The 26,773-nt window shown below is 42.1% G+C and overlaps 1 long non-coding RNA gene across 1 annotated transcript in view; it reads right to left on the reverse strand.

The window, feature by feature from the left end:
- The window catches only part of LOC139756487 (uncharacterized), a 520,136-nt gene that overhangs the window by 241,033 nt on the left and 252,330 nt on the right, over nt 1-26,773 (reverse strand). Inside the window, exon 2 of the long non-coding RNA XR_011714360.1 lies at nt 11,381-12,548. This is a non-coding gene — a long non-coding RNA (uncharacterized lncRNA). The remainder of the gene's footprint in view (nt 1-11,380; nt 12,549-26,773) is intronic.

The raw sequence follows: 26,773 nt of genomic DNA on the forward strand, positions 1-26,773 counted from the left end.
CTGCTCGTCTCGTCATTTATGGAGAGGAAATGGCTTACGACGGAGATGAATCCATCTGTGGTAACCATTTCAAGATGATAGAGTATTGGTGTTGTTGGGTGAGGGAATTTGGTAAGTGGGCAGATGATCATGTAGGCGGGAGGTCCGGGGTCAGGGTGAATGTCAACGGCCTGAATTGATCACGTTGAGGGATGATGGCAGGGATATTACTCCTCTCGGGTGAAAAATGTAGGTGACTATGTGACGTGGTTAAGCCATGGTCCAGCACGGTGGCCGGGGACGGCCTGAGGCTGTGGTCCACAGGGATACAAGTGGACTCCTCTTGGGGTGGGTGGTGCTCGATGATGCATACCCTTCGACTTCCATCCAGTGGTTTGGGAGCCATCAATGACACAGCTGACCCAGAGCGAATTGGAGCGATGTGGTATACAGGGGTGACGCGCTGTTAGTGGGTTGAACCAGGGAATATGCAGCGGTCAGGGGAAACCACGGAAAGGTCTGTGAGTTTCGGCAGTGGACAGGAAGTTGTGGTTTCGGTGCATTATGCATGTCAGGAGGAGAGTGGATATGTGTGTGTATGAAAGCGCTCTTCGTCTTTTCCCGACGCTACACGGGAAACGGCAAACAAAACTGTATACATATCTATCTATCTATCTATCAATTATCTATCTATCTATCTATCTATTTATATATATATATATATATATATATATATATATATATATATATATATATATATATGGGAGCGGGGGGCTGGAAATCCTCCCCTCTCATTATATTTTTTTTTAATTTTCCAAAAGAAGGAACATAGAAGGGGGCCAGGTGAGGATATTCCCTCAAAGGCACAGTTCTCTGTTCTTAACGCTACCTCGCTAACGCGGGAAATGGCGAATAGTTTGAAAAGATATATATATATATATATATATATATATATATATATATATATATATATATATATATATATATATACATTATCCCTGGGGATAGGAGATAGGGGAGAAAGAATACTTCCCACGTATTCCCTGCGTGTCGTAGAAGACGACTAAAAGGGGAAGGAGCGCGGGGCTGGAAATTCTCCCCTCTCGTTTTTTAACTTTCCAAAAGAGGAAGACAGAAGGGGGCCAAGTGAGGATATTCCCTCTAAGGGTCAGTCCTTTGTTCTTAACGCTACCTCGCTAACGCGGGAAATGGCGAATAGTATGAAGACAGAGAAAAAAGAAATATATATATATACATATATATATATATATATATATATATATATATATATATATATATATATATTTATTTATTTAATTATTTGGCTTTGTCGCTGTCTCCCGCGTTAGCGAGGTAGCGCAAGGAAACAGACGAAAGAATGGCCCAACCCGCCCACATACACATGTATATACATACATGTCCACACATGCACACTATACATACCTATACATCTCAATGTACACATATATATACACACACACAGACATGTACATAATTCATACTGTCTGCCTTCATTTGTTCCCATCGCCACCTCGCCATACATGGAATAACAACCCCCTCCCCCCTCATGTGTGCGAGGTAGCGCTAGGAAAGACACCAAAGGCCCCATTCGTTCACACTCAGTCTCTAGCTGTCATGTAATAATGCACCGAAACCACAGCTCCCTTTCCACATCCAGGCCCCACACACTTTCCATGGTTTACCCCAAACGTTTCACATGCCCTGGTTCAATCCACTGACAGCACGTCGACCCCGGTATACCACATCGTTCCAATTCACTCTATTCCTTGCACGCTTTCACCCTCCTGCATGATCAGGCCCCGATCACACAAAATCTTTTTCACTCCATCTTTCCACCTCCAATTTGGTCTCCCACTTCTCCTCGTTCCCTCCACCTCTGACACATATATCCTCTTGGTCAATCTTTCCCCACTCATTCTCTCCACGTGACCAAACCATTTCTAAATACCCTCTTCTGCTCTCTCAACCACACTCTTTTTATTTCCACACATCTCTCTCACCCTTACATTACTTACTCGATCAAACCACCTCACACAACATATTGTCCTCAAACATCTCATTTCCAGCACATCCACCCTCCTGCGCACAACTCTATCCATAGCCCACGCCTCGCAACCATACAACATTGTCGGAACCACTATTCCTTCAAAAATACCCATTTTTGCTTTCCGAGATAATGTTCTCGACTTCCAAACATTCTTCAAGGCTCCCAGAATTTTCGCCCCCTCCCCCACCCTATGATTCACTTCCGCTACCATGGTTCCATCCGCTGCCAAATCCACTCCCAGATATCTAAAACACTTCACTTCCTCCAGTTTTTCTCCATTCAAACTTACCTCCCAATTGACTTGACCCTCAACCCTACTGTACCTAATAACCTTGCTCTTATTCACATTTACTCTTAACTTTCTTCTTTCACACACTTTACCGAACTCAGTCACCAGCTTCTGCAGTTTCTTACATGAATCAGCCACCAGCGCTGTATCATCAGCGAACAACAACTGACTCACTTCCCAAGCTCTCTCATCCCCAACAGACTTCATACTTGCCCCTCTTTCCAAAACTCTGCATTCACCTCCCTAACAACCCCATCCATAAACAAATTAAACAACCATGGAGACATCACACACCCCTGCCGCAAACCTACATTCACTGAGAACCAATCACTTTCCTCTCTTCCTACACGTACATCCCTTACATGCCTTACATCCTCGATAAAAACTTTTCACTGCTTCTAACAACTTGCCTCCCACACCATATATTCTTAAAACCTTCCACAGAGCATCTCTATCAACTCTATCATATGCCTTTTCCAGATCCATAAATGCTACATACAAATCCATTTGTTTTTCTAAGTATTTCTCACATACATTCTTCAAAGCAAACACCTGATCCTAACATCCTCTACCATTTCTGAAACCACACTGCTCTTCCCCAATCTGATGCTCTGTACATGCCTTCACCCTCTCAATCAATACCCTCCCATATAATTTACCAGGAATACTCAACAAATTTATACCTCTGTAATTTGAGCACTCACTCTTATCCTCTTTGCCTTTGTACAATGGCACTATGCAAGCATTCCGCCAATCCTCAGGCACCTCACCATGAATCATACATACATTAAATAACCTTACCAACCAGTCAACAATACAGTCACCCCCTTTTTTAATAAATTCCACTGCAATACCATCCAAACCTGCTGCTTTGCCGGCTTTCATCTTCCGTAAAGCTTTTACTACCTCTTCTCTATTTACCAAATCATTTTCCCTAACCCTCTCCCTTTGCACACCACCTCGACCAAGACACCCTATATCTGCCACTCTATCATCAAACACATTCAACAAACATTCAAAATACTCACTCCATCTCCTTCTCACATCACCAGTACTTGTTATCACCTCCCCATTTGCCCCCTTCACTGAAGTTCCCATTTGCTCCCTTGTCTTACGCACTTTATTTACCTCCTTCCAAAACATCTTTTTATTCTCCCTGAAATTTAATGATACTCTCTCACCCCAACTCTCATTTGCCCTCTTTTTCACCTATATATATATATATATATATATATATATATATATATATATATATATATATATATATAATGTAATTCCTTTTGTACCACTTTATGTTAAACCATATATCAATGCATGATGCAGAAATAAGCTATGTTGTCTGTTTACGTGAAAACACCATCTTTGGCACCATGGGTTCTGATCCCACCGTATCGTCAGGAGTGAAGACCGAGGGAAGGTCTGGAGAGTTACAGCCTACACCAGGCTGATCCATGGTGAGGCGAGGTTACCCGGGATGACCTGTACGTCTTGTGGGTTTCGAAGGAGGGCGTTCCTCAAGTCTGGAGCGAGAAGCTGCTGCGGACTGTCTCGTGTTCCTTTAGGACAAAATGCCCCCAGGCGTGATTGACTTGGCAGGAGGAGTTGCAACCCAGTGACCTATCTGTTTTAATAAATGTCAAATGCTTTACTAGGTGTATAAATAAGGCACTTTCTTTTTTTTTTTTTATTCAGCTCATCACTTTTATCGCTCTGTTGATTGAGAAGCGGCTGGAGTCTCGACACCTTTTCATGTGATGGCGTTGCCATTATCCCAGCTCGCGATACCACAGCCTCCCTCACTCAAACTGTCACTTTCTCGCTCTAATGACCATTTCCTGCCATCGCTTTCACTCCAGCCATCAATTTAGTTAATGTAGCTACTCTCATCCTCCGTACACTCAACTACTTTACATTCATCATTATCTGCTTCCCATGTCTTACACTACTGGTGGTGTTCTTGGTAGAGGCGGGTAAATGAAGTCAACTACCACAGTCCGCCACACGTCATTTATGCCTAGGTAAAATGAATCATACGTTCCATATTTCTGTGTTGTTTGGTGTGTCTGGAGAAAACAATCGATAAAGAGGAAACACAGGTTTAACGGATGGATTAATGACTTACAATATAAAATCAAGGCAAAAAGAAAAGTCAACAGCGAATTGCATGGATAAAAATCAATACAGGTACGAATTCTGTGCGAGACGACAGGTGCATTAGTAACTGCAGTCGGCAGCAACAAGAAAATTCCGATGGTATTAACAAAAAATAATGTGAGACACCAAAAAAGGAAAGCCAGTATAATGGACAGTGATGCAAAGATGATGAGATGCATGTTCAACTACGGAAGCCGCATTCTGATTATTTTTTTCTCGTCTTCTCTGTAATTACGTGCCGACGCTGAGGACTGTGTGTAAGGGATGGAGTTAAAAGAGGACACACACAGACACACACACACACACACACACACTGGTACTCCGGAACTAAGGAAATGACTATCTGCGCTCAACCATCCTGACAGCAAGTGGTTTGAAGGAGGTGTGGTAGCCATGAGCTCATGGGAGCAGCGGCGGGCGGCCGGCCCACACCCGGATATTGTTCAAAAAGTTGCAAATGGCACAGTGTTTGCACACAGACATAATCTCCGTGATCAGCATTAATTCATAGGATTAAGCGATGACAACACTGATCCCGAAGAGCCAATGGGATATCGGAGCGGAAAGCTCTGTCTGGTTCCCCAGAGTACTAAGGTGAAAAAAAAGGTACTTTACTGGAATTGCAACGAATAAAAAAGAATATATAAAAAAGGTGAAGACCATCAGCTCAAAAAAATATATAGAGAGAGAACTCAATACTTGTCCATGGACGATTACTTGAAAAACAGAAATTATCTTGTTTTGGCTGAGCTTCGCAACAGCTCTCTCTCGCACGGATTAAGTTCACAGTGAAAACATCATCACAAAAACATACAAGGATGCTTGTATAGGGTTAACCACGAGCGTAGCACGTCAGACACAGGAGACCCACGGGAGGTAGAGTGAAGTAAAGGTTGTGTTCGAGGAGGTAACCCAGAGGACTGCAGACCTCAAATACCTGATGGGGATATGACCAGCAGGTTGTGTCATTTCGTGTCGAGAAGCGATCGACAGCCAGGGTATGTATGAAGCACGGGAATACTATGTCATACTGTGTATATATATATATATATATATATATATATATATATATATATATATATATATATATATATATCATACTTAGTCGCTGTCTCCCGCGTTAGCGAGGTAGCGCAAGGAAACAGACGAAAGAATGGCCCAACCCACCCACATACATATGTATTCCTATGAGTCCACGGGGAAAATGAAACACTATAAGTTCCCAAGTGCACTTTCGCGTAATAATCACATCATCAAGGGAGACACGAGAAAAATATAAGTCAGTTGATATACAACGAAGAGACGAAGCTAGGACGCCATTTGGTAAACATGCGATTGTCCAAGACAGACAACGAGCGTTCATAAACTTATCATTTTACAAATTTTATCAATAATGAAGTTATCTAATTTGTATGGTCCATCACTAATATTGAGATTATAGTTTTTTGTTTATACAAAATAATGAACTAGATAACACTGGAATCTATACGGGACTATAAGCTGTCTTGAAATAAGAGAAGAGTCGCTGCCGAGAATGCTGTTGAAGTCTTCTTGAGTTTGTCTGGACGAATAATAATAATAAGACAAAAGAAAACGAGAAAAAAAAAATAGCTCGATTTCCCCTGCATGACGTCTGAAATATACGCTATTCCTCACCCTCCCCACAACATCACACGACACGAACTTAAGGAAACCTTCCATCCATTCCAAACTCAGATATAACGTTACCAAGTTCACCACGTCACACGGAAGCAGTGGAAAGAAAGAGGAGGAGGAGGAGGACACTTCAGATGGAACCTTCCTAGCAATCTAGGGTACATCAGCCCTCTGTTAATAAAGCAGCGTTCCTCTGGTTAAGGATGGGGTCACCTTACAGTAGAGACAGTCGTAAGGTTGGATGCAGAACTCATCCCTACCTAGAATTTAGGACTGACCAGAGACCTGTGGTATTAACGTAGGACACTTGCCCTGCGTGGACACCTGTTGATGTAACTGGAAAAGGTGCCAAGAAACAGTGTATCGAGTGGTAGTGGCATATATCCACTGTTCTATATTACGCAAATGTTGTCCATATGAAGGTGCTCTTCCACAAAATACATAATGTCCTTCAACAGCAAGGATTCGAACCTCGTACCATTTGCGTGGTGGCTGGATACGCCGACCACTTAGCTATACAACGAAATAGGACCTACAACTTATGCTGTTTAGAACTAAAGGCATACACCACTGGTCAACGGGTACAACCAAGAGGGCGCTTACCTTTTAGACAACTGCATCCGTGAAAACAGTCCAGAAAACCTCTAGCTGAAAATTCCTAAGACCGAAACTCCTAGCAAAGATAAGGATCGAGTACTCTGTGGAGGTAGAGTGATCTCATCTAACTAACAAGTTCCATGAAGCTTCTGAACAAATATTCTACAGCTCTCACTGGAAAAGACGTTGCTTGAGGGGGTACTGTGATAATACTGAGCTACTTGCGCACGACGGTACACTGTGCTCAACGGCCGTACTCTCGAGTTCATGTGCCTACGAATCATGGACTTACATGAGAGAGGAACATTCGAAATGTGGCATCACTCCTCACTGAGATATGGCAAATACTGATCATCAGTAATGTAGGTGGGTCTCGGTACCACTTAAATTGTATATCTAGCTTTCCTACAAGAAGTTAAAAATGTACAACGGGATTTTAGGATCAAAAAGTGTCTCTTACATAGCATAATGCAAGGGTTATGTGATGGAACCATGAGAGTCTTCAAGGCTAACTAAGAGATCCTTCAGAAAATAAAAATGCTTTTACCGAAGGACTTACACAAAACACACCCGTCATAACAATACGTAAAAGCAGAGAATGAAAAAATACTTTCAAGCAACATTTTCAGTGTTACAGAAAAAGCCTTTTCCCATTTTCAAACGATCGTTTACTTCCATTCTCCCGAGTGCCTGAGGTGAAAGAAAACAAGAAGGCGCACCTTCACACACTGACCACCAACCTGCTGCTAGTATTACAGAAGTCTACGTATGTTATAAACTCAGACCAAAATGATTAATAAGGCACTACGACCAATCTCTAATCATTATCACCTCATTCTAATCATCCCCAACACTATAATCTAAATTTCCATCATTACCAACCTCCCTTACTCTAAACCTCCACTCTACGCGTTGTAAGCACCAACCCACAGTGTAAGCTACGCAGCTCACTCTAACTACAACCTTCCTCACTCTCACCATCATTGTCATCCTAGCGTCCACACCATCCTATCACTCTCAGCACAATCGTCAGTCAACCCCCTTACCAGCGTTCAATAACATCCGCTCACTTTTACTGCCGTTGTCAGTCCAGCCCTCAACAGTACAGCGTTCAGTACTATCCCCTTCACTCTCACCGTCACCGTCAGACCATTCCTCACTCGCCCCATGTTCAGTTCTATCCCCCTCACTCTCACCACCTTCGTCAGTCTAGCCCCCCCCAGCCCCACGTTCAATAACACTCCCTCACTCACAACCATCGTCAGTCTAGCCCTCACTAGCCCCACGACCAGTACCATCCACCCTCGCTCTCTACCGACTTCATCACTTGAGCCAACATCTCCCTCACTATAACCAACCAGCTCCTTCAATTAATTAAGCACTGCCTCCTTCTCTCGCTCCAGGGGATACCATTTTCCTTTCTCTACCATTAACTCCATCATCATCTGAACCAACACGCCACGCATCGTAATCAACAGCTCCATAACTTCACCAAGTGTCATCTCCCTAAACTTTTAATCACCACCTTCCTCACTCTGTGCACACTAACTTCTCGCCTTCCACAGTCTACTATCACTTGTGAGTTATTACCTTCGCACGTCATGGTGGAGCTGTCGACTTACTCCCACTGACTCTATTACATTGGCTTTATGGGTGAGTACTCTGGCTTTCCCTCTCTCTCTTGAAGCTTTGCTTTGAAAAATACACGAGCAATGTCTCATGTTTGCAGCATACTTTAATTCTAGGTTAGCAAGTGTACCTAAAGGAACCAGGCGTTCGTGCCCTCTTGCCAACCTGCAGGGATGGGGTTGGGGACCTAAGCTCTGCATATGTGATTAAATTGTAATACAGAGAAGAAAAAAAAAAAAAACAGACGAAAGCTTACATGCTCCATCTTCTGTAGACGAGGAAGGAGTTGATTGTAATGTATGAGCGACAAGACTTTTTCTTAACGGGGACACATAATCCTGTTGGCACAATATTTTTATTGTACCCATACAGTTTGATTGCTGCTTTATCACTGATACAATTATCATTAATGCAAGGCTTATATGACCTGCACTGACCCCTTTATCAATAGTACCTAAGACTATCTTTCCTCTGTCACGTTCATGCAAATGTATTTTCACGTGTATGTTGCCCACAGAAATGTCAATCAATATCTGAATCACGCGAACGATTCTGTATCGTGTGAAGACACTTCATTCTAGCGATGAATATTCTTTCTCATACACGACAAGTCTTCATGTGTGGTGGAGATCCTGCGACTCGACAAAGCCTTATTCTCAGCGAAAATCCTGACCGTCTGCAAGCCTAGCATCTTACCCGCACCTAAGCTTCACTTCTTCCGTATCTGGACCCTGAACTAAATTCCTATAGAGAGTCGATGTCTTTTACAAAGTCCCGATGGCTTCCTGCATGAGGCGCTTCATTTCCACCTCCCAAGCGCTTTGTATAGGTAAGGTCAGGATGACTCTCTCTCTCTCTCTCTCTCTCTCTCTCTCTCTCTCTCTCTCTCTCTCTCTCTCTCTCTCTCTCTCCAGTTCTCGTACTATTCAGTCTGCTTCAGAGGCAGCCTGAACTGCACACAGATCCGCTGCATTTCCCTCACTTGTGATAACACGTCAGTCACGGGTCGGACGCAAGCTGATCCTGCCATCGTCGGGAGAGGCCCCTTAAACCTGTCTGGCACGCTGATCGTAAGGAAATTTCTTGCAACTTCTCCTATGCGTTCCAGAGACTTACGTCACCCAAGAGAAGGGAGAGGGAAGGAGAGAAGAGAGAGGGAGAGAAAAGAGCGAAGGAGAGGGAAGGAGAGAGAAGGGAGAGGGAGGGAGAGAGAAGAGAAATTGAAAGTTTACTTAAAAGACTCTTTGGGGGTGCCAAAGTCCAATAGAGTGGCATGGTGGCATCCAAAAATAAAAAGAGAAATTAAAGGTTTAATTTAAATCCCCTTTGGCGGCGCCAAGACTCAGCACATTTCGTTGAGTCTTGAGGACACTCAACAACAATCACGTGTGCTACAGTCTCCCAGGTCTTGGTGTACCACTGCTCCCACTCGACCCTGTGTTTGGCGTTGCTCCCACTCGACCCTGTGTATGGCGTACCTCCAGTCGACCCTGTGTATGGCGTACCTCCAGTCGACCCTGTGTATGGCGTACCTCCAGTCGACCCTGTGTATGGCGTACCTCCAGTCGCCCCTGTGTATGGCGTACCTCCAGTCGACCCTGTGTATGGCGTACCTCCAGTCGACCCTCGCTAATAAACTTTGTTACTACGAAATTACTTACCACCATTTTTTCCTCATTAGCTAATGACACTTTCTTCCTCGCGTCTTCGGCACCAAATCTGAGAAATAAAACCCCTCAATTTAGCTTCCTCCAAGCCATCATTTCCTTGCCTACAAGTGACTCACTCAGTGAGCCGTCACTTTAGCTTCCCTCTTGTTCCACGAACCAGCGGGGTCGGAGTGCGTACTATGGAATGAGTCAGAGTGACGTGGCTGGCAGTGTTGCTTGCCTGATATTAGGGGTGGGTGTGTGCTTGCATGACTGAATGTACTTCGTGATGGACGGACGGTCTTTTCGTGACGGCCTGGCATTAAGGGAAGTGCGTGTTCACAACGTACTGTGGCGGACAGCCCTTCGTGTCTACGACCTGACCCGTGTTTATAACTCAACTGTGACGAAGTCCTTCATTTATGCAACGTACAGTGACGTGTTCAGTTCTTCGTTGTGATCGCACTCTGACGGACAGTTGTTGTCTACAACGTATTGTGACGGGCAAGTGTTATCGCTTACAACGTACGTTGACGAGAAGGCCTTTCGAATTCAGATCGCCCTGACAAGCGTCTGGAACCAACGGATCCCGCTGACGTAACTCGACGTACCTTCGTCAGACGCGACGCTATTGAGAGGCTCAAACTGTCTCATCCCACCTCAACATTTCCCACACACGAGACTTAGAAATGGTGACTGAATCCTTCTTCAAGACGATATACATAAACATCGTAACTGGTGACTGAATACTTAACAAAGACGAATATAAATGAAATACATAAATATCGTAAATGGTAACTGAATACTTGAAAAAAACGAACATAAATGAAATACATAAAAATCGTAAATGGTGACTGAATACTTGATAAAAACGAACATAAATGAAATACATAAAAATCGTAAATGGTGACTGAATACTTGAAAAAACGAACATAAATGAAATACATAAAAATCGTAAATGGTGACTGAATACTTAATGAAAACGAACATAAATGAAACACATAAACATCGGAAATGGTGACTGGATACTCAATCAAGAGGAACATAAATGAAATACATAAAAATCGTAAATGGTGACTGAATACTTACTCAAGACGAACATAAGTGAAATACATGAAAATCGTAAATGCTGACTGAATACTTGATAAAGATGGAGATAAATCAAATACATTAAAATCGTAAAGGGTGAGTGAATATTTGATAAAGACCAACATAAATGAAATACATAAAAATCGTAAATAGTGAGTGAATACTTAATGAAGACGAACATAAATGAAATACATAAAAATCGTAAAGGCTCTGTGCTAAAGAAAGACATTCAACTGCTACAGACATAGTGGAAGGGAGGTGGGTACTCACAGTGAGGCCGTGGGTGATCTGTCCGTGGATGTAGTCAGCCAGGAAGCGGAGGGTGCGGTGTGTTGGGGTGCTGCATGACTTAGCGTACGCCTGGCGTCGGCGTCGCCAGCCGGAGCTCTCCAGAGCCGCCACCGTGTGACTGGACGAGGCCATTATAGTCCCGGCCAGCGTCCTGGGTCCCTTTGGTTCTCGTAGCAGCTTCTACCACAGGTGTTGGAGTGAGGCTTGTGTTGGTGACACGCTACACGTGCAGCCGCCCTAGCTTTACTAATCCAAATCTGTACATTAGTATCTATTTACCACAACCAACTTGGTATTGAAAATCTATTTTGGAGTCTGGTGATTCCCAAAGTCAGATCAGCCCATGAGTTTGGCCTACACTGGCAACCATCTGGATGAAAGTTTCTTTCATTAATTTTCCATGTTATTTCGTGCATGTTTACTTGTATTTTTCTACTGCAACAGGTGAACACTCATGAAAGATATCACATATGGATTTCTTTCTAATATTCCAGGACTAAATTGCCTAAAGGCATGGTGCGAGTTCGGTCAGTGCACTGGTTCAGATATTTTCACAATGAATTGCAGTTCCCTCAGTGTACACCAGTTTCTACAACCACTGCAGCTGAGTGGGAGATCTGTATACACTGTGGTATTAGGTCTGTCGCCTGGTGTTTCCCCAGTCAACGTAAAAGAATTTATAAGTCATGAAAACATCAGACTTAATGAAATTATTAGTCTGTTTCCTTCCCTCTTTCGTGTGCTGCTGAAGCTGGCTTCATAAATCACTTAACCATACACCGTTCGCAGAAACGTTTTCAAACGTTCCAGTTAAACAATTCCATCACAAATATTATACCTACAAATATATAATATCATATGTACGTTAGAAATCTCTAATATATCTTTGCTCAATCACTTCTTATCACAGTTGGGGCACCAGAAAGACTCAGGAACAGCTCGTGAAGGCTTCCTGCAGCGCAGCCTGTTGGCCACATCACTCGATATCAGCCTAAAGATTATCGGTAATGTGGTATTAGGTCAGCTGGAGACCGCCTGGACCTCGTGTATACAAATCACACGGAGAGACAGACAGACAGACCGATAACCCGGCCGACCAACACGAACTCCTCCTGCAACTGCTCCGAAGACGTTCGATCTCACGTACCTGAAACAAAGAGAAAGATAAAACCGTCAGACAAAAAAGAAAAAAAAAAAATACTGGAGCAACTGGTTTGGGGGAGGGAGAGTGATGACCAGCTGAGCCATTCCCAGACGCAGGTCCCCCTGAGGGATGAGCTGGCCAGATCTGAGGACCAAGGCTTCAGTAAGATAGGTCAAAGAAGAGTGGCATGCTCACACGAGGCTTCTGCACTTTTAAAGATATATCTATTCAGTCTGCCACTGTTACCGTGGGTAATATAGAAGGTCGGTCATTATCCCCGTCATGCTAATCAACATGCGTTTTATAAGTGATGAGATCCTGTGTACAATTATCATATGGAAAAAATAAAAGAAAGTGTACGTAAATATTCTAACCTTTCCCCTAGTGTCCATGACGGATCACGATTCTTCTATACAGATTACAGTTACAAAGTCATGTGTGTGAGTGAAAAATATCATTTAAAGATAAACGTTGGGGAGAAAAAAACCGATATTGGTTGACCTTTAGCCCATAAAAATGAAGACTGACGATGGTCGGAGTTTCGCGTATGGTAAGAGAACAATTTGTAAACAAAAGTGAGTTATCTGTTATGGACTAGCCGTCCAACTCCACATAAACTTTCCTCAGTATATATTTCATGGATAACACTCACATACAAAATGTACCACTCATAATCCTTGATTGACAAATTAGCAGAAACATGTCATGAATATAATTCGTCTATAGTGAGACTTTAACATACCACTATCCTAGTCGTTATGGGCGTGGACTCTGCCTAAGATTGCGTGATGGCAGCACCCTATACAATTCGTTGAGAAACCCACCAGTGATATGACTATATTCGACTTAGTTCTGGCTGAAAATGAGGCTCTTGTCCATCATGTGAAGATGGAGAATACTTTGGTTCTAGTGATCACCGACAAATAATTTTGAAGCAGCCTGCAACACTGTTTGTTAGGCTGGGCAACACGAAAATCATGAAAATATGCCAGTTTTAGACATGCAAGTTTTAGTGATCTTTGCATTGCTCTTGACAGACAAATCTAGGATGACAGCGTTAGTGATAACGATATGGACGTAGCTTGGAGAGGTTCTAGTAAAACATTCAAAGCAGTAGAGCGAACATATGCGCCAAGACTTTGCCGACACCCGTTTTCCGAAACAAAGCCAAAATGGTGGAACAATGAAACAGAGAGCAATGAAATAGAAATTCATCCATAAGAAAATAAGAACAATAACCAACATGGCAGACTAAATCACGTAAATCTATATAGAAAATAAACGTCTGTATGAGCCAAATGTTGCTGATAAAATGAAACCTTTGCGAAGATGTTGAATTATTTACTTTTCAATCTGTTTTTATCACGGAAGATACAGTTCAGGTCCCGGATTGAGTCCCATTGCTGCGAGAGGAGAACATTCCACAACAAGCTGACATACACTGAAGTTATACCATGAACATCAAGTGAAATAAAAGTTAATAAAACGGCAGGCCCAGATAACTTTTATTTAAGGTCAATAAAAGAAGAGAATAATAATGAGATACCTAAGCTATTAACTGCTCTTTTCGAAAAATCACGTGATACTGGGGAAGTTTGGCATTACAATACCGATATTCAATAAAAGGAATTAAGACCCTGCTCGGAAATTATCGCCCAATTAGCTTAACGTCCACAGCGGGTAAATTTATGGACACAATAATCTTGAGGAAAATGTATATCATTTAATGGATTGCCATCTGATGAACGATTCTCAACATGGTGTTCGACGAAATTCTTCATGTTTATGAAATCTGCTTTAATTCCTCTATGACATAATCAAAAGTAGAGCACCTGATGTTATCTATTCAGACCAAAAGGAAGCATTCGACAAAGTCCTGTAACCAAAGACTTCCAGCAAATGTAGTCACATGAAATAGGTGTACTTCAGTGGTTAGAAACTTGGTTGACTGGACGTAAGCAAAGAGCAGTGATTAACAGACAAGACTCATCAGAGTGGTTAGACGTAACAAGTGGTGTGATACAGGGATCAGTCTAATGACCAGTTCTCTTTCTCATATGTACTCCTGACAATGATAGTTGGGGGCTGCGTTGTTAGATATCAAAATTCGCAGACGATAATAGCTTGGATAATAAATCGACAATACAAACTGAATATCTACAGCTGTGATGTGACACATAAGTCAAACTGATGGGCTGGGCTCACAAGTGGTATATGAATTTAGATATCGCGAAGTACAAAGCGTCATACATTGGTAGTAAAATCGAGAAGGCAAACTACAGAACGAATTCTCATGAACTACAAAGTGTAAACAAGGAAAAAGAATGTGTTATGATCTCTGATGGTCTAAGCCAATTAGGGAGTGACTGGAAGCAGCTAAAATGAGAGCGAAAAATCATCTTGAATTTATAGCTAGGCTTTCGAACTGAAGTCAAAGACATTAATCCTCACTCTTTACAGTTTACTGGTCCGTCCTCACCTTGAGCTACATGCCTGGTTACAGTCAGATCTACTTCGAAAAGACACAGGCAGGATGGAAAGAGCGCAGCGGTGAGTAACCAAGATTATTCCCAGATTGGGAAGTAAATCTTGCAAGAGCCGATTACACGATTTGAACTTATCTAGATTAGAAAATAAAAGGTTAAGAAGAGATTTGATAAACGGATTCAAAATTACCAAAGGCTCTGATACTCTCGTTCTAAGATCATATTTAACGTAGAAATGGCCACAAATTCACTCAATTTCACTCAATAAAGTAATTGGAAGCAGCAGCATACATGCATATATACGTTTTGGAAAAAAAACAAGAAAACTGACATTGCTTTAGGTACGAACTAACGGTAACTCTGCCACCTTATCTCACCCGTAAATTTTACAAGTATTTCCGTATCCTTTTCCTACTTTTACCAAACTACTCCCACCATTTCGGATCTCTTCCACATCAGAGGGGCCCGAGGGATGTCTAACCCTCCAACTTGATTCCCTTCCTCCCTCCCTAACCTTCTCTTGATCATCGCACTCCCAGGAAGCGTTCCAACCAACGCCCTTCCAGATTCTTTGAGCGCCTGTAGACCTGTACCTCCGAGTCAACAGTTAAGGACAATGATCATGTCTTTATCTACAGTCCTTCAGACCTCATCCCGGATCACTATAAAACTTTGTATCCCACGATCGAGCTCCTATGAGGAAAAGTCCAGTAAAAAGTAAATCTACTGCTGTACGTGGCAGATTTTTGATGCAATTTTTTTTTTTTTAAATTTTCAAAAGAAGGAACAGAGAAGGGGGCCAGGTGAGGATATTCCCTCAAAGGCCCAGTCCACTGTTCTTAACGCTACCTCGCTGATGCGGGAAATGGCGAATAGTATGAAAAAGAAACATATATATATATATATATATATATATATATATATATATATATATATATATATATATATATATATATGTTTTCTAACTGAAGACAATCTGAAATATAAATTCATATTCTATGGTAGTTACAGTTCTATCAATGTGATATCGATAGATAAATTCCCAAAACGTCCCTAGAATCAACGACGGAGATAGAGAGAGAGAGAGAGAGAGAGAGAGAGAGAGAGAGAGAGAGAGAGAGAGAGAGAGAGAGAGAGAGAGAGAATTTTTTACCATCTACCACATACTTGACCGCCATTACCACCCTCACACTATAACCAACATGACAGTATCATCCACCTTGCGTTGGTATCTACACCCATCCACGGTGCCACACGGAGAGCCGTGCCATGCTCCAGTAGCCCCCACAATAAGGACATTGTTATCCTAGGGGAACACACAGTCCCAGCAGCTGTCACAGGCAGGTGAAGCAGTTGTGTATGTGAACCCTACTCTCTCTCTCTCTCTCTCTCTCTCTCTCTCTCTCTCTCTCTCTCTCTCTCTCTCTCCAGAACACACACACACACACACACACACACACACATACACACACACACACACACACACACACACACATATATATATATATATATATATATATATATATATATATATATATATATATATATATATATATTTTCTTTTTTTTTTTTTTATACTTTGTCGCTGTCTCCCGCGCTTGCGAGGTAGCGCAAGGAAACAGACGAAAGAAATGGCCCAACCCACCCCCATACACATGTATTTACATACACGTTCACACACGCAAATATACATACCTATACATCTCAATGTACACATATATATACACACACAGACACATACATATATACCCATGCACACAATTCACACTGTCTGCCTTTATTCATTCCCATCGCCACCTCGCCACACATGGAATACCATCCCCCTCCCCCCCCTCATGTGTGCGAGGTAGCGCTAGGAAAAGACAACAAAGGCCCCATTCGTTCACACTCAGTCTCTAGCTGTCATGCAATATTGCCCGAAACCACAGCTCCCTTTCCACATCCAGGCCCCACACAACTTTCCATGGTTTACCCCAGACGCTTCACATGCCCTGATTCAATCCACTGACAGCACGTCAACCCCGGTATACCACATCGATCCAATTCACTCTATTCCTTGCCCGCCTTTCACCCTCCTGCATGTTCAGGCCCCGATCACTCAAAATCTTTTTCACTCCATCTTTCTACCTCCAATTTGGGCTCCCACTTCTCCTCGTTCCCTCCACCTCCGACACATATATTCTCTTGGTCAATCTTTCCTCACTCATTCTCTCCATGTGCCCAAACCATTTCAAAACACCCTCTTCTGGTCTCTCAACCACGCTCTTTTTATTTCCACACATCTCTCTTACCCTTACATTACTTACTCGATCAAACCACTTCACACCACACATTGTCCTTAAACATCTCATTTCCAGCACATCCACCCTCCTGCGAACAACTCTATCCATAGCCCACGCCTCGCAACCATACAACATTGTTGGAACCACTTTTCCTTCAAACATACCCATTTTTGCTTTCCGAGATAATGTTCTCGACTTCCACACATTCTTCAAGGCTCGAAGGATTTTCGCCCCCTCCCCCACCCTATGATCCACTTCCGCTTCCATGGTTCCATCCGCTGCCAGATCCACTCCCAGATATCTAAAACACTTCACTTCCTCCAGTTTTTCTCCATTCAAACTTACCTCCCAATTGACTTGACCCTCAACCCTACTGTACCTAATAACCTTGCTCTCATTCACATTTACTCTTAACTTTCTTCTTTCACACACTTTACCAAACTCAATCACCAGCTTCTGCAGTTTCTCACATGAATCAGCCACCAGCGCTGTATCATCAGCGAACAACAACTGACTCACTTCCCACGCTCTCTCATCCACAACATACTTCATACTTGCCCCTCTTTCCAAAACTCTTGCATTCACCTCCCTAACAACCCCATCCATAAACAAATTAAACAACCATGGACACATCACACACCCCTGCCGCAAACCTACATATAAATATATATATATATATATATATATATATATATATATATATATATATATATATATTTTTTTTTTTTTTTTCCAGAAGAGGGAACAAAGAAGGGGCCCAGGTGAGGATATTCCCTCAAGGGCCCAGTCCTCTGTTCTCAACGCTACCTCGCTAATGCGGGAAATGGCGAATAGTATGAAAGAAAAGAAAGATATATATATATATATATATATATATATATATATATATATATATATATATATATATATATATGTGAAGGGCGCAAATGGGGAGGTGATAACAAGTAGTGGTGATGTGAGAAGGAGATGGAGTGAGTATTTTGAAGGTTTGTTGAATGTGTTTGATGATAGAGTGGTAGATATAGGGTGTTTTAGTCGAAGTGGTGTGCAAAGTGAGAGGGTTAGGGAAAATGATTTGGTAAACAGAGAAGACATAGTAAAAGCTTTGCGGAAGATGAAAGCCGACAAGGCAGCAGGTTTGGATGGTACTGCAGTGGAATTTATTAAAAAAGGGGGTGTCTGTATTATTGACTGGTTGGTAAGGTTATTTAATGTATGTATGACTCATGGTGAGGTGCCTGAGGATTGGCGGAATGCGTGTATAGTGCCATTGTACAAAGGCAAAGGGGATAAGAGTGAGTGCTCAAATTACAGAGGTGTAAGTTTGTTGAGTATTCCTGGTAAATTATATGGGAGGGTATTGATTGAGAGGGTGAAGGCATGTACAGAGCATCAGATTGGGGAAGAGCAGTGTGGTTTCAGAAGTGGTAGAGGATGTGTGGATCAGGTGTTTGCTTTGAAGAATGTATGTGAGAAATACTTAGAAAAGCAAATGGATTTGTATGTAGCATTTATGGATCTGGAGAAGGCATATGTTAGAGTTGATAGAGATGCTCTGTGGAAGGTATTAAGACTATATGGTGTGGGAGGCAAGTTGTTAGAAGCAGTGAAAAGTTTTTATCGAGGTTGTAAGGCATGTGTACGTGTAGGAAGAGAGGAAAGTGATTGGTTCTCAGTGAATGTAGGTTTGCGGCAGGGGTGTGTGATGTCTCCATGGTTGTTTAATTTGTTTATGGATGGGGTTGTTAGGGAGGTGAATGCAAGAGTTTTGGAAAGAGGGGCAAGTATGAAGTATGTTGTGGATGAGAGAGCTTGGGAAGTGAGTCAGTTGTTGTTCGCTGATGATACAGCGCTGGTGGCTGATTCATGTGAGAAACTGCAGAAGCTGGTGACTGAGTTTGGTAAAGTGTGTGAAAGAAGAAAGTTAAGAGTAAATGTAAATTGGAGGTGGAAAGATGGAGTGAAAAAGATTTTGAGTGATCGGGGCCTGAACATGCAGGAGGGTGAAAGGCGGGCAAGGAATAGAGTGAATTGGATCGATGTGGTATACCGGGGTTGACGTGCTGTCAGTGGAGTGAATCAGGGCATGTGAAGCGTGTGGGGTAAACCATGGAAAGCTGTGTGGGGCCTGGATGTGGAAAGGGAGCTGTGGTTTCGGGCATTATTGCATGACAGCTAGAGACTGAGTGCGAACGAATGAGGCCTTTGTTGTCTTTTCCTAGCGCTACCCCGCACACATGAGGGGGGAGGGGGATGGTATTCCATGTGTGGCGAGGTGGCGATGGGAATGAATAAAGGCAGACAGTGTGAATTGTGTGCATGGGTATATATGTATGTGTCTGTGTGTGTATATATATATGTACATTGAGATGTATAGGTATGTATATTTGCGTGTGTGGACGTGTGTGTATATACATGTGTATGGGGGTGGGTTGGGCCATTTCTTTCGTCTGTTTCCTTGCGCTACCTCGCAAACGCGGGAGACAGCGACAAAGCAAAATGAATAAATAAATAAATATATATATATATATATATATATATATATATATATATATATATATATATATATATATATATATATATATATATATATATATATATATATATATATATATACATATATTGGAAAGGATCACAATTTTGCGCGTGATCAAGATATTCCTATGAGTCCACGAGGAAAATGAAGCACGAAAAGTTCCCAAGTGCACTTTCGTGTAATAATCACATCATCAGGGGAGACACAAGAGAGGAATATAACAATCAGTTGATATACATCGAAGAGACGAAGCTAGGACGCCATTTGGTAAACATGTGATTGTCCAAAACATACAACGAGCGTTCATAAATATATCATTTTACAAATCTTATCACCAATAAAGTTATCTAATTTGTACAGACCATCACTAATATTAAGATTATAATTCTTTGTGTATTTAATAATAGAAGATTCAATGATATTTCTCTTGGTAATAGAGTTAGAGTTAACAACTGAGATGGCGTTACTCCAGTCAATACAATGATCATAGTTTTTAACATGATTAAACAAGGCATTTGATTCCTAGACAAGGAAACAAGTTTAAGTTTAGCATATACAGAAAACCCACCAATGTATGTTCATATATCCATTATTACTCATCTCAACATGACAGAGTTAAATTATCATCATTTCAATCTATGTTCCTAAGGGCATTGCGTATTTGCAGTCCAGAGTTTATTGATGATGAGTTTGAGAAGATATATTCTATTGGATCTGAGTTAAAGTACCCTAGATCTTTCATTAATAAATCCCTTAAGTTAGCAAAGAAATCATTTTATAGAGTTGAGCCCAAACCTCCCATTGACACCTAGAATCTTTTAGTTCTCCCTTTTAATAATAATTTCACTTTGCTTCCCATGTTGCTTAAATCCTTTAATGTAAATGTTGCCTTTAGCAACAATAATACTATAAAGAATATCTTAATCAGGAATTCACCAGAAAATTCTCTTGGTTGCATCTATAAAGTTCCTTGTGGAAACTGTGATAAATTTTATGTTGGTCAGACTGGTAAGGATCTTTCTGTTAGACTTAAGCAACATAAATATAGTATAAGAACGGGACAGGAATCAAATGCCTTGTTTAATCATGTTAAAAACTATGATCATTGTATTGACTGGAGTAACGCCATCTCAGTTGTTAACTCCAACTCTATTACCAAGAGAAATATCATTGAATCTTCTATTATTAAATACAAAAAGAATTATAATCTTAATATTAGTGATGGGCTGTACAAATTAGATAACTTTATTGTTGATAAGATTTGTAAAATGATATATTTATGAACGCTCGTTGTATGTTTTGGACAATCACATGTTTACCAAATGGCGTCCTAGCTTCGTCTCTTCGATGTATATCAACTGATTGTTATATTCCTCTCTTGTGTCTCCCCTGATGTGATTATTACACGAAAGTGCACTTGGGAACTTTTCGTGTTTCATTTTCCCCGTGGACTCATAGAAATATACATATATATATATATATATATATATATATATATATATATATATATATATATATATATATATATAGCAAAGCAAAATAAATAAATAAATAAAATAACATATTCATACTTTACCCCTGGGGATAGGGGAGAAAGAATACTTCCCACGTATTCCCTGCGTGTCGTAGAAGGCGACTAAAAGGGGAGGGAGCGGGGGGCTGGAAATCCTCCCCTCTTGCTTTTTTTTTTTTTTTTTCCAAAAGAAGGAACAGAGAAGGGGGCCAGGTGAGGATATTCCCTCAGAGGCCCAGTCCTCTGTTCTTAACGCTACCTTGCTAACGCAGGAAATGGCGAATAGTTTGAAAAAAAAAAAAAAAAATATATATATATATATATATATATATATATATATATATATATATATATATATATATATATATATATATCCTAGCCTAGGCCAAGTATCCAATTCATCGATCAACCCCTCGGGAAAGATGAACACTTAGGTTGACGATGTACCGACGGCCTCATCTAGGTTTCGAACCAATGCGCTCGACCCCGGGTGAACCGTAAATGCTTCATGGTCAGCAATGTTAACCGCAACTGTAGTAGGGACTATCATCTATCCAATACAGCAAAAGAACACGTCTTAGCATTCATTACACCGTATCATACTGGTGTTACCGGACTCCGCCTGCTTGTGATTGTGCCAATGGTGAAGAGTTCAGTTTCAACGAGACCCTGTCAGTTGAACACAATCTCATCGAAGAACTTCTCATCCCGGAAGGCGTCTATCCCTTCCCGGCTACTGACTGCAGCACAAACATGAAGCAGCAGAACCTTCAAAGCACCAGTTACAACTGATTTGTCACCAGAGCTCCGGTGGCCAATCTGGTCGCCAGGGGACCTCGTCACGTCGCTTGACTTCAGCAATCACGTTTCCTGACGCACAGCGGTGCGACTCCTGGGCTCAAGGCGGGACGAAGGCATCAACATTGGTTACGCTCTTACTATGACGGTACTGAGATGCTGGTGATCTGGCATACCAGATATTGTGATTATATGATGATAATAATAATAATAATAATAATAATAATAACAATAATAATAATAATAATAATAATGACAATGATAATAATGATAATAATAATAATAACAATTATAATGATAATATTGAAGAAGAAGAAGAAGAAGAAGAAGAAGAAGAAGAAGAAGAAGAAGAAGAAATGTAATAATATTAATATCAATAATAATAATAATGATAATAATAATAATAATAATAATAATAATAATAATAATAATAATAATAATCATAATTATAATAATAATAATAATAATAATAATAATAATTATAATAATAATAATAATAATAATAATAATAAGAAGAAGAAGAAGAAGAAGAAGAAGAAGAAGAAGAATGCCTTACATCTAACCATAAGGATTTCACAATATATCTTTGTAAGCTTGATGACTACGATTTCCCACTAACACAATACCTGAACCATAATGAAAATGCAACACATCCCATACCATATACTTACAAAATAAGTTATAAGTAAGTCGCCACAGCTGAAACGCTACGAATTCAATTCCTTAAAGAGAGAAAGCACTCAGAAATGGAGGTGTCTATTCGAGTCTGATATAGAACAGGGAGCAGCGTCTGTCAGCGAATACAATTTCGGTGAACGTATATGTTCCCAGCTATGACATGTGGAGGTGGTTAACAGCGGAACATAAGCTGGCGGTGGGTTAATATCATTGCTGTGGGAGGGTAGGTCGTGACACACTCCTGCCTGTGGCTTTGTCATACACAATCAGCCGGTGGTCTAATACTTGTCTAGAATATATCATTGTGGGGTCTAACATCTGTGGAATTCACGGGACACCCAGGTTCGAATCCTGGTTGCAGCAATCGGCCCACAGTCAATCCAGCTGTTCATCTTCCTCTAAGGGTTTGTCGATGAAAAGGGTATGTGGCTTAGGGTTAGGGCATATATATATATATATATATATATATATATATATATATATATATATATATATATATATATATATATATATATACATATATATAGCGTTCACGAAATGGCCCTGATCAAGGCATTTAGTTACGGACACGAAACCTACCTTGACCCCTGCTGTGACCTCGACCTAAAAGGCACACCCAGGGGAAGGTAATGGCAAGCTCGACACACCTTGTATGACGATAGATAATACAGGATCAAAGAATAATCCCAGTTCCTCCGCTGGTCTTAGGAATTACGAAGTGGAGACGAAAAATACGAGGGACCCCCAGCTGAGAACATGATGACCCCGGCCCGCATCTGTAACCCTGATCTTGAAAATATGGCCTTGAAGATCACGCCTGAGACATTGTGCGGCGATAGGAATGGCTTATACAAAAGTTATCCTCCCTCCCTCCACCCTCAGTCTCTCTCTCCTCTGCCTCACAAGTTACGAAGCAGAAGAGAAAAATCACCCTGACCTTAGCTGTGTGTCCTTGACCGTTTCTGAAGGTACGACCCAGATATGAAGGCATGACGTACGACCCAGGCAAGGCGTACAACCCAGGTGTGAGGCATGATGTACGACCCAGGTGTGAGGCATGACGTGCAACCCAGGTGTGAGGCATGACGTACGACCCAGGTGTGAGGCATGATGTACGACCCAGGTGTGAGGCATGACCTACGACCAAGGTGTGAGGCATGACGTACGATCCAGGTGTGAGGCATGACGTACGACCCAGGTGTGAGGCATGACGTGCAACCCAGGTGTGAAGCATGATGTACGACCCAGATGTGAGGCATGACGTACGACCCAGGTGTGAGGCATGACGTACGACCTAGGTGTGAGGCATGATGTACGACCCAGGTGTGAGACATGACGTACGACCCAGGTGTGAGGCATGACGTGCAACCCAGGTGTAAGGCATGACGTACGACCCAGGTGTGAGGCATGACGTACGACCCAGGTGTGAGACATGACGTACGACCCAGGTGTGAGGCATGACGTGCAACCCAGGTGTAAGGCATGACGTGCGACCCAGGTGTGAGACATGACGTACGACCCAGGTGTGAGGCATGACGTGCAACCCAGGTGTGAGGCATGACGTACGACCCAGGTGTGAAGCATGATGTACGACCCAGATGTGAAGCATGACGTACGACCCAGGTGTGAGGCATGACGTGCAACCCAGGTGCGAGGCATGACGTACGATCCAGGTGTGAGGCATGATGTACGACCCAGGTGTGAGGCATGACGTGCAACCCAGGTGTGAGGCATGACGTACGACCCAGGTGTGAGGCGTGACGTGCAACCCAGGTGTGAGGCATGATGTACGACCCAGGTGTGAGGCATGATGTACGACCCAGGTGTGAGGCATGACGTGCAACCCAGGTGTGAGGCATGATGTACGACCCAGGTGTGAGGCATGATGTACGACCTAGGTGTGAGGCATGAACGCACGACCCAGATGTGAGGCATGATGTACGACACAAGTGTGAGGCATGACGTACGACCCAGATGTAGGCATGACGTACGACCGAGGAGTGAGGCATGACGTGCAACCTAGGTGTGAGGCATGACGTACGACCCAGGTGTGAGGCATGACGGATGCACACACACATACACATTCGCCATTTACCGCGATAGCGAAGTAGCGTTAAGAACAGAAGACTGAGCCTTAGACGGAATATCCTCACTTAGACCCCTTCTCTGTTCCTTCATTTGAAAAAATAAAACACTGGAGGGGAGGTTTTCCAGCCCCCTGCTCCCTCCCGTTTTAGTCGCCTTTTACGACACAGGGAATACGTGGGAAGTATTCTTTCTCCCCTATCCCCAGGGATAATATATATATATATATATATATATATATATATATATATATATATATATATATATATATATATATATATGGTGTGGGAGGCAAGTTGTTAGAAGCAGTGAAAAGTTTTTATCGAGGATGTAAGGCATGTGTACGTGTAGGAAGAGAGGAAAGTGATTGGTTCTCAGTGAATGTAGGTTTGCGGCAGGGGTGTGTGATGTTTCCATGGTTGTTTAATTTGTTTATGGATGGGGTTGTTGGGGAGGTGAATGCAAGAGTTTTGGAAAGAGGGGCAAGTATGAAGTCTGTTGGGGATGAGAGAGCTTGGGAAGTGAGTCAGTTGTTGTTCGCTGATGATACAGCGCTGCTGGCTGATTCATGTGAGAAACTGCAGAAGCTGGTGACTGAGTTTGGTAAAGTGTAGTGAAAGAAGAAAGTTAAGGGTAAATGTGAATAAGAGCAAGGTTATTGGGTACAGTAGGGTTGAGGGTCAAGTCAATTGGGAGGTGAGTTTGAATGGAGAAAAACTGGAGGAAGTAAAGTGTTTTAGATATCTGGGAGTGGATCTGGCAGCGGATGGAACCATGGAAGCGGAAGTGGATCATAGGGTGGGGGAGGGGGCGAAAATTCTGGGAGCCTTGAAGAATGTGTGGAAGTCGAGAACATTATCTCGGAAAGCAAAAATGGGTATGTTTGAAGGAATAGTGGTTCCAACAATGTTGTATGGTTGCGAGGCGTGGGCTATGGATAGAGTGGTGCGCAGGAGGATGGATGTGCTGGAAATGAGAAGTTTGAGGACAATGTGTGGTGCGAGGTGGTTTGATCGAGTAAGTAACGTAAGGGTAAGAGAGATGTGTGGAAATAAAAAGAGCGTGGTTGAGAGAGCAGAAGAGGGTGTTTTAAAATGGTTTGGGCACATGGAGAGAATGAGTGAGGAAAGGTTGACCAAGAGGATATATGTGTCGGAGGTGGAGGGAACGAGGAGAAGAGGGAGACCAAATTGGAGGTGGAAAGATGGAGTGAAGAAGATTTTGTGTGATCGGGGCCTGAACATGCAGGAGGGTGAAAGGAGGGCAAGGAATAGTGTGAATTGGAGCGATGTGGTATACCGGGGTTGACGTGCTGTCAGTGGATTGAATCAGGGCATGTGAAGCGTCTGGGGTAAACCATGGAAAGCTGTGTAGGTATGTATATTTGCGTGTGTGGACGTATGTATATACATGTGTATGGGGGTGGGTTGGGCCATTTCTTTCGTCTGTTTCCTTGCGCTACCTCGCAAACGCGGGAGACAGCGACAAAGCAAAAAAAAAAAAAAAAAAAAATGTATATATATATATATATATATATATATATATATATATATATATATATATATATATATATAAAACTTCAAGGCTGTATTACGTCCAACGGCAGGAGTGTGAAGTTCCTTGACGAGACTTTACTCCTCTCCTTCAGCAGACGAAGAGACATCCTCACAGAAGGTGACTTGTTCAATCGCGGTGTAGCTACAGGAAAGCGGAGTCCTACAACATCTGTCTTGAGTACGTACTTATGCATGTGCAGGTGTTACCGGGCTCCGCCTACTTGACATTACACCGTGAGTAAAGTCACTTTTACAGAGGCTGCTTCTATCTTATCTGGTAGTCGCGTTCTTCGA

The sequence above is a fragment of the Panulirus ornatus genome, chromosome 22 (genome assembly GCF_036320965.1).
Source record: "Panulirus ornatus isolate Po-2019 chromosome 22, ASM3632096v1, whole genome shotgun sequence".
In the NCBI taxonomy this organism is placed as follows: domain Eukaryota; kingdom Metazoa; phylum Arthropoda; class Malacostraca; order Decapoda; family Palinuridae; genus Panulirus; species Panulirus ornatus.